At 36.4% G+C, this 13,279-nt stretch overlaps 1 protein-coding gene across 1 annotated transcript in view; it reads right to left on the bottom strand.

Moving 5' to 3' along the window:
* LOC150105465 (acidic mammalian chitinase-like) overlaps positions 1 to 13,279 on the bottom strand; it is a 205,298-nt gene that overhangs the window by 63,466 nt on the left and 128,553 nt on the right. The window lies entirely within an intron of this gene.

Genomic DNA, 13,279 nt, shown 5'->3' with positions numbered 1-13,279 from the left:
GGGACCAGCTTTAGCACAATAATCCAGATGCGGCCTTATAAAGAGGAATTACAACTTCCTTATCTCTACTTGTTAATGTGTTCTTCACTAGCTAAGTAATCTTATGATGGGCTATCTTAGCAACCTTAGCAATATGTCCCCTAAACTTTAACTCTGTCTACCACCAGCCATAAATCTCTAGCTTCATCTATTTCCTGGAGTACAGTGCCATCAATGCGATAAATGGCTTATAATCTATTTATCCCAAAGTGCATAACTTTACATTTTTCGACATTAAACTGACACCCATTAACTTTTGCCCATACTGACAGCCTATTTGAAAATTGTCCTGCAAGCTCTCCACCTTGCCTTGATTAACTTTACTCTACCTATTCGCATCATAAGCAAACAACTGAATATTGCCTTTCACGTTATTTCCTATATCATTTATGTACAAATTAAACACCATTGGTCCCAGCACTGAACCTTGTGGCACACCAATAGTCACCTGTTTTTGCCTCGATTCTGCCCCTCCATATACCACTTTTTGATATCTGTCCAGCAGCCGCCCTTTTATCTCCATTTGTTCTAATTTGAGTAACAGTGTTCTATGTGGTATTCTGTCCAATGCCTTTGCAAAATCATTGTGTAGTAGCCAATTTCCTTCATCCAACTCTGCTGTTACCCTATTATAAAAAATTAGTATATTACTAAGGCATGACCGACCCTTCCCGAAGCCATGTTGACCCTCATACAGTACCATATCTACCCATTCTTGAATTCTTTTTTACCAATTTTTCTATTACTTTTGCCACAACACTTGAGATACTGATTGGTCTATAATTGGCAGTAGCAAATTATAGACCTTCCTTATGCAAAGGAATAATTTTACCCTCTTTCCACTCCCTTGGACCTTTACCAGAGCTGAGACTTAAATTAAACAGTTTAATCAAAGGCAAGAACCTCCAATTCATCCAACTCTGTTCCCATTAATTATTTAATTAATGGGAACAATTAATTTGTATCAAAGTCATTAATTTTTAATCAACTATCAGTTCAAATATGTTGATAGTAATTTAGGTTTGCTTAATAATATATAATTATCTGAGTCATTAACCTAGTGTAAAATTGAGCAGGGGGGTGCCTCCATACAAATAGTTGAAAGGGGATGCCAGGCAAAAAAGGTTAAGAACCACTGCTATAGAGCATCCAGGATATTTGAAGCATTTAAAATCATCATCATCACTGAAAATGATGATGACGATTTTACTTCTGACCGGAGACAGTCCTTTAAATGCATGATTTTCATTTTATGAGGAATTAAAAAGAAAAACGGAAACCAAATTCATTCTCAGTAGTGAACCTTTAGGACAAGGTACACTTCAGATATTTAGGCACAATTTTTATTGAAGATTATTATTATCATTATCTTTCTTGATGGGGAGGAGGTGGAGAGGATCCAGAGGCGAGTGACTAAGATGATAGCAGATCTATGGAATGAACCATATGAGAACAGGTTGAAGATTTGTGGGTTGCAGAAATTAGTTGATAGGCGGAAAAGGGGAGATATGATTGAGACATTCAAATTGCTAAAGGGTTTCTTAGGATTAATTCAGAGGAGATTTTTGAGATCAGAACTGGTGGTGGGAGAACTAGGGGACACCTATGGAAGCTGGGCAAGAGTGTGGTTAGCAGGGGTGTTAGAGCTGGGTTCTTTACTTTTAGAGTGGTAAATGAGTGGAATAAGCTGCCAGAGTCTGTTGTGGGTGCTATGACGGTGAGTGAGTTCGATGCAAGGTATGACAGATACTGTGAGAATGTCGTATAGTTGTGTGAACATGATGTTCAGGGCGTCCCTCGATGAGTCTAAGGACCCCCTGGAGTTGCCCGTAATAATAATTATAATAATATATCAGACATCCATGGAATCAGACTCACTGTGGGGGGAGGGGGGTCCCTCAATCTCACACACACACACACACACAAACCTTATTACATGCTTTGTCTCTGCACTCACAATATTTTTAGGCAATGCATTCCAATCATTTACACTCTCCATGTAAAAGACTTCCTTCTCATTCCCCTGCTCACACCATCCTCACACAACTTCTGAGGATGACTTCTTGTTCTCTCATCTCCACCCATTCTATAAAAACCTCTTCTACCTTAGTCATTTCCTCCTCCTACTATTATCTGTTAGACTCTGCAAACTGTATTTTCTCAACCTTCCTTCAAACTCAACATTCCAGAAAGGAAAAAACCATCTTAGTCAATAGACTCTGAACTTCTTATAATATCTCTTCATCCTTTCATATTTCCATATTCTATATCTTTTATTATATGTGCAAAGTAGTCCATATGTTGCCTGACCGAGGCCTTATAAAATGAAGCAACAATCTCCTTACATCTACACAGTGTCTTCCCCATCATTGTTACCAGAATCCATTGTGCTATCCTCACAAATTTTAGCAATGTGTCCCCTAAATTTTAGGTCTATACCACCATCATTCTCAGATCTCTTATTTAGTCTACCTCCTCCAAGATATCCCCCACCAACTGTACACCATATCCCAAATTTTAAAACCTTACACTTCGCAACACTGAACTAACAATCCACTCGTTTCCCCATTCATGTACACAATCTACTCAAGTCTTGTAAAGACACTGCTGCTGCTGCTGCTCCTCTGCTACTCTTAATTCTTCCTAACTTTGCATCATCAGCAAAGAACTTTCATATTCCATTCAGACTTAATATACAAATAAAATGAGTATATTAAGTCTGAAGAAAATAAAATAAAACAAATAAAAATAAAATTAACCTACAAATTCAACAGCAAAAGACCTGAAAACAGCCCTTAGGGCATGCTATTAGTGACATTCCTCTTTCAGGATATTGCTCCTACCACACAGCTTGCTGATACCTATCACATGGCCAATCTCTAATCCAATGCATCTATTATACAACCTCATCTGTTCCAATTTAATTACCAACTTGTCATGTGGCAACATAGCAATGGCCTTTACAGCATCAAAGTATACCACAGTATGCATCACCCTTATCAATGAACTTGTTGCCTTATTGTAATAAGCAAGTAGATTACTAAAACATAATCTTCCTTTAACAAACTCATGTGCTCAATCAAAGAGAATACTACTGTTGTCAATTCAATTCTGAACCTTGGTCCTCACTAACCTCTCCAGCATCTCAACCACAACACTAGACACACATTAGCCTATAACTCAAAACCTGAGTCTTGTCACCTTGCTTATGAAGAGGGACAATCTTGTCCTCTTCATAATAATTTTTTAATTATTTTCTCTTAAGTCTGCTGAACTGTTACTTCCAATTTTTGTTTCCTTACCATGTGGTATCTATCTTGGATGGTTGCTGACTGTTAAATGTTCTTCCATGTTTGAATTAATATGCTCTATTGAAGATGAATAGTACAGTTCATCATATGAAAAGTGTTTGTTTTTTAAATGTCATTAAGTATTTTGTTTACACTGAGATTAACTGCATTTAAGCTATGCTGCAGTACCTTCTGAAAGTTTATTTTATTGTCCATTGTAGAACATACAGCTGGACAAGATATATGTTCTACAGCAATGTTTTTCAAACTGTGGGTCATGACAAACATTTTTTTTAAATGAAATATAATAGAAAATATCAGTATATCTTATAGATTTCAAAGCTTTAATACATTCACATGTGGCACATTTCGCATTTCCCTTCAAGAGTAAACTCACTTGAGGGTATGTTATGTCCTGTCTGGAGAAGATGATAATGCTTGCTAAAGTTGATGGAAGCAGGATAGGAGGAAGACCAAGAATTAGATGTTTGGATGGAGTCAAAGAAGCAACTGGAATGCACCTGGAAATTCTGAAAGATATGGCCAGAGACAGATCTGAATGAAAAGAGTATGTTCATAGCATCACCAGGAGTCTAAAACAATTCGATGGAACATAACACATATGTCCTGTCACATTTTCAATTATGAATTTTAATCATAAATTAAATATATATGACATATCAGTTTGAATGTTTTTGATTAAATTTTAATTGCAGAATTGCAGATGTCTCCGATTTACACTAATTGCTACATGTAATACACAGATCCCTGATGTATGTAGTATAGTGTGGTGTCTGTTTTGTATTTAGTGATAAAATGCAGATACTTTTTTTTCTTTTTATTTGCATGTGTCTATTGGGGAGGAGATATTTATCACTATACAGGAACATTTTCATTTGTCTTCCAAAAAATAAAAAAATAAAATAAAATAAAAATAGGTGTAATGAGCAAAACTATTTATTCCTAAGAATAAAAATAAATACTTCTATATTTTATGGCAAGCACACTATTGGCATTAAATAAAATATTTCCTAATTCCTGTTTTTGTTTTGAATTTGTGCTATTCTCACAATTTCTGTAATGTGACTCCTGAGTTTTAGGTCCTTTAATCATCATCACACCAGCATCTCTTCTAAATTATCCCCCCCCACCTTCCCCAACTGTATATTTGGCTTTCCAAATTTTAAAAACCTTACAATTTGCAACACTCACTCACCTAATATTTTACCCAGTTTTACTCAGTCTATTCAAGTCTTGTAAAGCCACCACATCTGTAGTGCTACTCACAGTACTTCCCAACTTTGCATCATCTACATGTCATCATTCTAACCTTTTCCAATATCATTAACATACAAGTCAAACAACAACAAGTCTAAAACCGACCTTTAGGGGCACCACTAGTAGCATCCTGTGGAATACACAGGATGCTACTAGTGGTGCTACTACTACTACTACTACCATACACAACTTGCTGATACCTGTCAGACTACTGATCTACATTAATCTACCCTCCAACTTCATCCAATCTAATTTAATTTACCAGCTTATGTGGCAATTTCTCGAAGGCCTTTGCAAAATCTAAAATACTACTGTGTAAGCATTTCTCTTTACAATTGCATCTGTCACCTTGTTATAAAGCAAGTAAATTGCTAAAACATGATCTTCCTCTAGCAAACCAATCAAAAAGAATGTTGCTATTGTCAAACTATTTTCAAATCTTGCTCCTCGTTAATCTCTCTCCAACCATGACTCCAGACACACAGATTGGCCTATAATTCACAACCTTCATCTTATCATCTCCATTATTAAGCAGGACAATTTTGGCATGTTTGCACTCCTTGGAAACTCGTCTCAGTGTAAGACTCGCTAAACAAGTACATCAAAGCTCTCAGCTAAGAGATAAATGGATGAGCAGCATCATTAAGCAGGATCTGCAAAAATGTTCTGGTGGTTATATAAGGAGGAAAGGTGATCAGTATGCTCATTGGCAGTGCAAAGCACAATCAGATTGTGAGAGGAAATTAACTGAGCATACATTTCACATACATATACAATCCACATACAATTCTTTGATATCATTGTCAGCCAGTATTCTATTCAATCCAATAATAAGCAACCGTCCATCTCTATTTGTTCCTGAGCTATTTGACATCTTAATATAAATACTAAACCCTTAGTGATGGTTGTTGTTTGGCAGCAATCACTGATGATTGCTGCAAAATAGGCATTTTCCGGCTATTTAGTCCAAATGCCTAAATAGCTGAAATGTTTTACTATAGGTTCACCATTCAGGATACTGTTGATGTTTCCAGTGTTTTTGCCTATTTTCATTGTCTTTGTCTTTTTATTGCTGATTTTCATATCAAATTTATTATAACAGTTATTCAATTCAGCCAGGGAATCTTGGAGACTTGTACCAGATTTATTTAAAAGATTTTTTATTAAAGAGCTGAGATTAAATATCCAATTTCGATTTCAGATTAAATACTACTTTGATTCATAATGTGATCCATATAGATGAATAATACAAAGGGATAATGCACATTCTTGTATCACACCTGATTTAACATCAAACCATCTTCTTGTAACTCTTTCAATTCTAACTGCTGAATTATAACTCAAATAGAAACTATGTATTGCTTGATATAATGTCTTTAAACCATATAACTGGGCCGTTTTAAACAGCTTTTCTTTTGGCACCTTGTCATATGCCTTTTTTCCAGATCTACAAAACGTAAATACAAATCCTTCTTATATTTCCAAGATTTCTCGACTATTTGTCTTAAAGTGAAAATCTGATCCTGACACCCTCTATTTTGTCCTGAATCCAGCTTGTTCTTCACCAACCTTCTCTTCCACAATTTTTCTTAGCCGTTTCTCAAGAATGTGTGCATAAATCTTACCAGGAACATCCAACAGAGAAATTCCTCTGTAATTCTCACATTCAGCTGTATTCCCTATTTTATAGATGGGTACTATGTGTGCTCTACTCCAATCATCTGGAATTCAACCCTCTGACCAGGCCTTCTGAATTATGCAGTGTAGCCACTGAAGAACTTTTATACCTCCATATTTTAGCATTTCTGTTTTAATATTATCTACTCTAAGCTGCCTTTCCACATTTCAGGTTTGTGACAGCTTTCTCTACTTCACGTACAGATATATTCCAGATGGCATTCCTGTTGAGTGTTTTCTACCACCTGCTGTCACTGCTCATCTCATTTAGCAATCTTTCAAATAATTACTCCATACATCAAGAATATCTTTATCCTCAGATTTCACGTTCCCTTTATTATCTGTAATTCCTTTTACAGTACTCTTTCTTCCATTTATGAGTTTTTAAATAGCCTTTAGAATATTCTACCACCTTTCTGATATTTATTTTAAATGTTCTTACTAAAATCTTCCCATGAATTTTGTTTAGCTAAATCTATATATAATGCTTTGCTCCCTGACATTTTTCTCTATATCCCCTAAGAGCACAATATGACTTACTTGCAAGGAACTCTCACTATGCTTTTTTTCTTTTCCTTGACTGCCTGAGTCCAACATAGAGTTCTGAATTTTCTATCCTTGCAGATTACCTCACCATATGCCTCTCAGACTGAATCAATCAGTTTTCTTTAGGGTTTGCCAATGAATCTCCAAGATTTGGTTCTTGTTTTTAAACTCTTTCAGTTTTCCTTGAATAATGTTTGTGTATTTGAGTCTACAGTTCATATCTGATAGCTGTTCAGCTTTGATTCATTTCAAACTTTCTTACATACCCTTCCTTTCAATATGAAGTTTAATTTTATCCTGCTCAACATTAAATGGTGATCACTTCCTATTTCATATACTCTTGTATTCTGAACCAATGGGAAAACATCACTGTCAACAATGACATAGTCAATGAGACTTTTATTATTCCTTGCATCCATGTGAATTTGTGTACATTTTTATGTTGGAACATGGTATTAGTAATAACTAGTCCATGTCCTGATCAGAAATCTAGCAGTTACTTACCATTATTATTAGCTTTGCTCTTTTCTTCCCAAAACATTCTTATATATCTGGTAATCATTTCCTACTCTGCTGTTTAGATCTCCCACAAGGACCAACTTTTCCTTTGTGTCAAATGCCTTGAAAAATTCTTCCATTTCTTCCTTGATAGAACCTTCTGTGGGACCATAGGTACAAATAAGTCTCAATGTCCAGTTTCCCCATTCTGATATTTGCTCACATCACTCACTTCTTTATCCCCTTGGAACCTGGGTCAATCAAATCTGTACACAATGGTCTTCTCAAAGCCTTATAAAGAGGCAAAATGACTATCTTATCCTTACATGTCAAGGATCATTTCAACATCACTATTATCCTCTGAGTTGTATTTGCAACTTTTGCAATGTCATCTTTAAACTTCAAATTCCTATCCACCAATATGTCAAGATCCCTTGCCTCCTCAGTTTCTTGTAGCATAACCCCACTAATATAATATGCTGCTGGAAATCTAATCATGCCAAAGTGCATAACTTTACACTTACTAACATTAAACTGATAGCCAGTTTCGTTTGCCCAAATTTTTAGTCTATTCAAATCATTTTGTAAGTGCTGAATATCAGTAGCATCCCTGATTGTCCTGCCTATCTTTGCATCATCGGCAAACAACTGCACATCTGATGTTAGATCCTGCCTGATGTCATTAATGTACAGATTGAACAATAATGGCCCAAGGACTGAACCCTGAGGTACACCATTGGTCACCTTAAATAGACATCTACTGTATACCATTTTATGGTATCTGTCTGTGAATCATCCCTCTGATCCAAGTCAAGAATTTATATTCCAATCCCATGTTTCTCCAGTTTATGCAACAGCCTTTCATGTGATATCCTATCAAATGCCTTAGAAAAATCCAACATTATCTTAGTGTATCCATTCCCTTTATCCGACTCAGCCATAACATTGTTATAAAATATGAGCAAATTGCTAAAACATGACCTTCCTTTACTAAACTCATGCTGTTCCTTGCAGAGTATAGCATGTTTGTCTACCCATTTCTGTATGTGACTTCTTATCAACTTCTCTAAAATCTTCACTACCACACCAGAGATGTTAATACAGTAATCCCTCGATTAATGCGCCCCCGATTAGTGCATTTTTGATACCCAAATTCAATTAGTGCACCACTAAAATTTGATTAGGGTGCCTATATACATCTTAAAAATAAATGTTACAGATTTTAAAAATTTTCTTTCTATACATTTTTATGGCTAACTAAAAAAATCACTCACCAGGAGGAAATAATTTAGTTACCGATTTAAAACATTTTACAAAGTTATTTTTAATGGCATACTACACTACTTCCTTGTACACTATGTATACTATGGTCCAGATTTTTACCGCCAAATACAACTTCTCTCATACAACCTATGAACCAGGGGATCATTGCAACCTTTAAGGCATACTACCTGAGAAGAACATCTGGTGAGAATTCTATGACATTAGTAGAATTCTGGAAGAAAATTAATGTTAAACCTGCTACTGAAAATATTCATCAATCTTGGAATGAAATTACTGCTAGCAATATGTGAGATGTTTGGAAGCACATTCTTCTACATTGTGCAAAAGATTTTGGAAGCTTTTCAAACGAAATGGATAATGTTGTTGAGGAAATTGCCAACATCAGGCATGAATTGGGTTTTGATGAGATTGACAATGATAACATCCAAGAGTTAATTAAATTTCATTCTGAAGAATTGAGTGATTCCGACCTGCTAAATTTAGATGCACAGGAAGATCCCGAAGAATATGAAGAAAATTTAACCACTAATAGTCAGCCAAAAGAGATTTCACAGAAACAATTTGAAAATATTTTTTGTACAATCGAAGTTTTTAAGCAGCAATGCTTAGAGGCTGACCCTGATTAAGAGAGAAGCAGTAAAATTTGCACAAGAGTAGAAGAGGCAATAGGGCCATACCGTCGGTTGTATGAAAAATAGAAACAAAATGTCCGCCAAACTATGTTAGCTCAATTCTTTGTTAAGAAGTAGAATAATAAAATTTATATTCTGAATATGTTTTATTGTCTTTCAGCTTCATGGTTTTCCTTTATTTATACCCTGAGACATACCTTAATTCTTTTATAAAAAAATTAAGGTTCAAAAAAGAAATTTGAGGAACAAATTATACTTTTTCCCATAGTTTATTATATTCGATTAGTATTAGTGTGTTTTCGATTAACGTGCGTGTTTTAAAACAACACATTAGAGGCATTAATCGAGGGATTGCTGTAGGTGAGTAGTTAGACACATCAGTTTTTGCACCTTCCTTGCACAATGGAACTATCATACATTCCTTCCATTCCTGTGGTATCATTCTTGAGCTGGCCAATTCAGCTGAACATTCCTTTAGCAAACAGGCTGATATTCCATCTGTCCCTATAGACAAATTCTTATCCAGGTTATGCAATAGCTCTTCAACCTCATTTTCATGAACCTCTAACTCTTTATCCAATGTAGCACTGTGCATCATCTTACATATACCTGGTTGATATATCTTAGTAAAGTGAGCACTCATTGACTGAGCAATCTCATTAGCTTCTGACACTAGAGTACCATTTGCATTCAATAAAGTTATTCTTCCACATTCTTTCTTGTGCTTGTGGCATAACAATAAAATTATTTTGGATCGCCTTTAGCTTGCATAGCCAATTTCTTTTCATACTCCGATTTAGCTTTCTGGACAATACTTGTTACCTTCCTGGCCTGAGTTTTATATATTTCAGAATGCCTTTCACATGATATTCTTTCCATATCAACTTCTTCTTATGGATCTCTTGCTTAATAAGGTTGCATATCCATTTCACTCCCATCCTATTTATTCTTCAAACACTTGGGATACATTCGAATACCATCTCATTTAAGCACTTTTTCAAAGATTCCCATGCATTGCTGACATTTTTCCCATTCAGTATCTGATACCATGAGATCAAAGATAGTCTTCTTCTAAGTTAATGATAATTTCCAACTTTGTAGTCCAGCATGTAACTTGTTCTAATGGGAACATCAATATAATTAGATACTTCCCAAGAAAACACAGCATGTTCACTATCTCCAACTAGTGGTAATTAATTAATTAGCATATGATGATACAGCAGCCGAGTCCCATGTGGATATTATAGCACCATCTTATGAAACAAACATGAAGCTCAAAGATTGGAATCAGAGAGTTTCTTGCCGAATATAGTGAACTATAAAGTATCGGCGAACACTAGCGTTAGCCAATGCAAGTGATCCTAGTACGTGTGTGTACTAGGTGTGATCTAATATCCCCTATGTGGGATATTAGATCACACCTATGTGGGATCTAATATCCCCCTTAATTTTAGTAATGTTTTCATTGCCGAAATGAAGCTTATTAGCTCTTTATACTTAAGAAACATGAAGCTATTGGTTATAATGTATGTTTTTGCCTGTCAACTGTGTTCTCCTAGCCAGTTTGCCTGTTGTGAGTGACAAAAAATCTGAGTTTCCAGGAGGAAAAAACCCTCTACCTCTGTATGAAACTGGCCAACTCACCTTTAGTCGAAAGTGACCAGATAAATGTATGTCACATCATGGACAGGAATTGAATCCAGGTCTTTCTGACCAAAGGGCTTCTTCTTTACCAACTGAGCTACAAAGGCTCTACCGACTGGTGGTAAAATAGTCATATTCTTAACAGAGACTGCCCTTCTGACACTATGAGCAAATCCAACACTCTTTGACCCCGAGTTCCTTCTTTCACATGGTGCTTGAGAAAGTTGTCTTGCAACAATTCAAGAAATTCCTCTTCTTTCTTATCATGGGATTTCTCTTCTACCCAGTCAATGTTTGGAAAATTAGTCACCCATAATGATCACTCGTTTGGTACCCCATAAGGCTAAATTGGCAATGCATTTCTTCGTCCCCTGCAATTGAGCTGCCAGACCTGTAGCAACAGTATTGTTGGATGTTATGTTAGTGTTGAATACTATAACTACTCCTTATTTTCCTTGATTGTTCTTGCGTAAATATAACACTTTGTATTTTTTACTTAGAAAGATCTCACCTGCTTTTGTCTTCTTTGTTTTAGTCATGCCTGTTATGTCAATCTGGTACTTATCCAATTCTTCTGCTAGTTCCATTCTTTTCTCCTTGATGCGTCATATGTTAATAATATCAATCGTGAACTCTGCTGTTGTTGAGCTGAGATTTGAGCTAACCCTGTTTTCCTGGTGAAAACAACGAGGGCCTTGATTAAATGGGTAACACCCCTGCAGGCATGAAATTCTGTCATGTTGTACGATCATTACTTTAACACATATAAAATAAAGTATTTTAACACAAAAATACTTTAACATGCAGAGACGAACAAGTTGTTGTTCCTCTGTATCGAGCCTTGATAAGACCCCATCTGGACTTCTGTGCCCAGCTATGGGCACCAGGGTTTCTTCGTGATGGGGAGGAAGTGGAGAGGGTCCAGAGACGAGTGACCAAGATGATAGCAGGTCTGTGAAATGAACCTTATGAGAACAGGTTGAAGATTTGTGGGTTGCAGAAATTGGACGATAGGCGAAGGAGGGGTGATATGATTGAGACATTCAAATTACTGAAGGATTTTATAAGATTGATCCAGAAGATATTTTTGAAAATATGACTGGTGGTGGGAGGACTAGGGGCCATGCATGGAAGCTGGGCAAGAGCATGGTTGACAAGGGTGTTAGAGCTAGGTTCTTTACTTGGAGAGTGGTAAATGAGTGGAATAAGCTTCCAGAGTCCGTTGTGGGTGCTACGACCGTGAATGAGTTCAAGGCAAGGTATGATAGATACTGTGTGAATGTTGAATAGTTGTTCTTGACATGATGTTAGGGCCTCCCTCGATGAGTCTGTCGACTCCTTGGAGTTTCCGGGAACAATAATAATAATAATAAAATAATAGTTTAAGTCAATAAGAATAGAATTTGTTCAGCTAAATCCCAAATTGCCAGTCCATCCTCATTCGCTCGGTATTCAATTAGATACGGGAGCACCAAGTGAAGGTGAAGATTGAACATCAGGTCAGACCCCCCCCCCCCCCCATCAGTTCTTTGCATTCCTTAAAAGGTTATGTGGAGGTCTCCTCCCAGTTATACAGCTTTGACGATTAAACACCCTTTTCTTCTCATCCCATTCATGTGCCCTCCTATCTAGGAGGTTGACTACCATAATGTGACTCATGGCTGACTACAGTATAACAACATGTGGTGAAGACCCTATCTCTTCCACATATTGTCAAAAGTATTCATTGTTGTAACTGTGTGTGTGTGCGTGCGCACGCACAGGGATGGTTTGCATGTTCCGAGCCGCCCCCCCCCCCCCCGAGTTTCCAGGTGAAAAAACTCTTTACTTCTATATGAGACTGGCTAACTCACCTTTAGTTGAAAGAGACCAGATAAAGGTTCCTCACATTATGAACAGGAATTGAGCCCAGGTCTTTCTCATGAAAGGACTTGGAGGCTCCCACCTTTCTTAATGTTAATTAATTTCTTTTTAATAAGAGAGTGGCAGAATGCACATGACCTACAGTATTGTGCAGGGCTCTTTACCTGGTCTGCTGCTGCTTAGTTTGTAAGATATCAGGAATGATCTGAGACTATCCATTTGTTTGTTTGCAAGATCCTGCAGGATGATTTAAATTAGACTGACAGTATAGGTTAGGATAATGGTTGTTGGTTTAATGTAGTACAGTGTAAATTTTCTTTTATGCAAGGAATATAGCTGCATATTATACTAATGGAAATGGACTGTAGAAAATTAACAAGACTTGGGATTTGGGAGTAATGGCAGACAGACAGTGGAAGTTTCAGATAGTATACTGCAAATGGGCAAAAAAAAAAAAAAAAAACACTCAAAGGATGTTGAACACATTGATAACTAGAGATAGTGAAGTTCTTATCTTTCTTGATAAAA

This window comes from Typopeltis vanoorti, chromosome 6 (genome assembly GCF_054136105.1).
Source record: "Typopeltis vanoorti isolate ZY-2024b chromosome 6, IOZ_Tvanoo_1.0, whole genome shotgun sequence".
NCBI classification, from domain to species: Eukaryota; Metazoa; Arthropoda; class Arachnida; order Uropygi; family Thelyphonidae; genus Typopeltis; species Typopeltis vanoorti.
Note: the sequence above shows the minus strand (reverse complement) of the source record. Positions and strands in the feature narration are given on the sequence as shown.